The sequence below is a fragment of the Eretmochelys imbricata genome, chromosome 11 (genome assembly GCF_965152235.1).
Source record: "Eretmochelys imbricata isolate rEreImb1 chromosome 11, rEreImb1.hap1, whole genome shotgun sequence".
Classification (NCBI taxonomy): domain Eukaryota; kingdom Metazoa; phylum Chordata; order Testudines; family Cheloniidae; genus Eretmochelys; species Eretmochelys imbricata.
The window spans coordinates 76,104,055-76,107,448 of record NC_135582.1 but is presented as its reverse complement, the minus strand read 5'-3'; the positions used below and the strand labels follow the sequence as shown (position 1 = coordinate 76,107,448).

Genomic DNA, 3,394 nt, shown 5'->3' with positions numbered 1-3,394 from the left:
CCTGCCACAGAGGCCCCGCCCCCGGTCATCCTCTTCTCCCGAGGCCCCACCCACCCACTGTTCACTCCTCTGGCCCCCGAGGTCCCCCTACCTGCCCCTCGCTCCTCTCCGCCTCTTCCCCCAAGACACCACTCACCCCCTGCTTGCTCCTCTCCGCCCCTTTCCCCGAAGGGGGGTTGCCGGGGGGCCATGGGGCCAGGCACCCGTCCCTTTTCTCTGTCTTCGGTGAGCGGGGGGCAGGAGGGTCCTTGAGGAAGGAGGTGGAGCAGGACAGGAAGAGGCACGAGAAGACGGGGCCGCGGGGGAAAAGGCCGAGGGGGGGTGGGGCGCAGGTTTTGGGGGAGGAGGCGGAGGGGGGATGGGAAGAGGCAGAGCAAGAGCAGGGCGTCGGGCTAAGAGGCAGAGGGGAGCGGGGTGCAGGTGGGGCCCCCACTTCTCTGGAGCTTCGCTTCCAGCGCTCGAAAGATGACCACGGGCCCAATGGCCTCCGGAGGGGAGACCCGCCCCACATCCCCATCGTTTCCGCCCCACATGGACGGCCTTTTGGGGGAGGCTCAGGCTCCTGTGGCCTCTTCTACGGGTTGCCCGTGCTCAGCTCCTTCCACGCTCTGGGGAGGAGCAGCACCCAGGGGTGGGGCTGAGCCGGGGGGCGCTGGGTGAGGGGCAGAGGCCTCGGGAGCTGAGACCACAGGGACACAGCGTGAGGCACCATCCCAGGCATCCCCAAGAAAGGAGCAGAACAGGGTTTACCTGGGGTGGGGAGTGTATGGAGAGCGTCTCAGGGCCGGTGGACATGTATTGCCCTGGTGAGCAAGTGTGGGTAAAACACAGGCCTCGCTGTGAGCAGGATTTGAACCTGCGCAGGGAACCCCGAATGGATTTCGAGTCCAACGCCTTAACCGCTCGGCCCTCACAGCTGTGAGTGACGTGGCCCCCAGTGGCAGTCTCTACTGGAGCGGCTGGAAGCCGACGGGAGGGAGCTCTCCACCTTCAACGAGCAGCCGTAGCCATGTTGGCAGGAGAAGCTCTCCCAGCACCATAGCACTCTCCACACCGGCGCTTAGGTCCGTGTAACTTGTGTCACTCGGGGGGTGGCTTATTCACACCCCGAGCCACATACGTTCTACCGACACAAGGGGGAGTGTAGACGCAGCCTTAGCAGAGATGGGATTAAGATCCACTTCCTGGACACTACAGTGCTAATAAACGATGGTCACATAAACACCGCCCTATACCGGAAACCTACTGACCGCTATTCCTACCTACATGCCTCCAGCTTTCACCCTGACCACACCACACGATCCATCGTCTACAGCCAAGCTCTGCGATACAACCGCATTTGCTCCAACCCCTCTGACAAACACCTACAAGATCTCTATCAAGCCTTCTTACAACTACAATACCCACCTACGGAAGTGAAGAAACAGATTGACAGAGCCAGAAGAGTACCCAAAAGTCACCTACTACAGGACAGGCCTAACAAAGAAAATAACAGAACGCCACTAGCCGTCACCTTCAGCCCCCAACTAAAACCCCTCCAACGCATTATTAAGGATCTACAACCTATCCTGAAGGATGACCCAACACTCTCACAAATCTTGGGAGACAGGCCAGTCCTTGCCTACAGACAGCCCCCCAACCTGAAGCAAATACTCACCAACAACCACACACCACACAACAGAACCACTAACCCAGGAACCTATCCTTGCAACAAAGCCCGTTGCCACTGTGCCCACATATCTATTCAGGGGACACCATCACACGGCCAAATCACATCAGCCACGCTATCAGAGGCTTGTTCACCTGCACATCCACCAATGTGATATATGCCATCATGTGCCAGCAATGCCCCTCTGCCATGTACATTGCTCAAACTGGACAGTCTCTACGTAAAAGAATAAATGGACACAAATCAGATGTCAAGAATTATAACATTCATAAACCAGTCGGAGAACACTTCAATCTCTCTGGTCACGCGATTACAGACATGAAAGTTGCGATATTACAACAAAAAAACTTCAAATCCAGACTCCAGCGAGAGACTGTTGAACTGGAATTCATTTGCAAATTGGATACAATTAACTTAGGCTTGAATAGAGACTGGGAGTGGCTAAGTCATTCTGCAACGTAACCTATTTCCCCTTCTTTTTTCCTACCCTTCCCCCCCTTCCTCAGACTTTCTTGTTAGACCCTGGATTTGTGCTGGAAATGGCCCACCTTGATTATCATACACATTGTAAGGAGAGTGATCACTTTAGATAAGCTATTACCAGCAGGAGAGTGGGGTGGGGGGAGAGAAAACCTTTTGTAGTGGTAAACACCCACTTTTTCATGCTTTGTGTGTATAAAAAGATCTTGTGTACTTTCCACAGTATGCATCCGATGAAGTGAGCTGTAGCTCACGAAAGCTTATGCTCAAATAAATTGGTAGGTCTCTAAGGTGCCACAAGTCCTCCTTTTGTTTTTACTGATAAAGTTTGCGGATGATACCAAGATGGGAGGGGTTGCAAGTGCTCTGGAGGATAGGATTAAAATTCAAAATGATCTGGACAAACTGGAGAAATGGTCTGAAGTTCACAGGCTGAAATTCAATAAGGACAAATGCAAAGTACTCCCCTTAGGACAGAACAATCAGCTGCACACATACAGAGCAGGACGTGACAGCCTAGGAAGGAGTACTGCGGAAGGGGATCTGGGGGTCATAGTGGACCACAAGCTAAATATGAGTCAACAGTGTAACACTTGCAAAAAAAGCAAACCTGATCCTGGGCAGGATTAGCAGGAGTGTTGTAAGCAAGATACAAGACGTAATTCTTCTGCTCTACTCCATGCTGATGTGGCCTCAGCTAAAGTATTGTGTCTAAGTCGGGGCGCCACATTTCGGGAAGGATGTGGACAAATTGGAGAAGGTCCAGAGGAGAGTAACAAAAATGATGAAAGGTCTAGAACAGGGGTTCTCAACCTTTTTCTTTCTGAGGCCACCCACAACATGCCATTAAAATCTCCAGGGCCCAGTGTGGGAGGGGGAGGCTCTGGGCCGGGGAAAGGGGGGAAAACAAGTTTGCATAGGTATAGTTTGACTTCTGTTTTGGGTGGGCAGGGGCCAGTGAGGCTCAAGCCAGCTCCGATGGCGGGGTCTGGGGGGGGGTATGCTACATCCACCCCCTGACTCACCTCAGCAGGCCACCCGCCTGTCTGGACTTGGGGGGGGCCTACAACCAAAAATTATAACTCAAAGGTGGGGGGGCTCAGCTCAAAAAGTTTGAGGTGCAGGGAAAGGGATAGCTAGGGGCTGTGTGCAGGGGGGTAGCTCAGGGTGCAGTGAGGGGGGTAGCTAGGGGCTGTGTGTGGGCAGAGGGTAGCTCAGGGTGCAGGGAGGAGGTAGCTAGGGGCT

At 53.9% G+C, this 3,394-nt stretch overlaps 1 non-coding gene across 1 annotated transcript; it reads right to left on the bottom strand.

Annotated features, from left to right (window-relative positions):
- Nucleotides 1-835: 835 nt before the first annotated feature.
- On the bottom strand, nt 836-917 carry TRNAS-CGA (transfer RNA serine (anticodon CGA)). The gene has a single exon. It is a non-coding gene; the product is annotated as a tRNA-Ser (tRNA).
- Nucleotides 918-3,394: the final 2,477 nt, after the last annotated feature.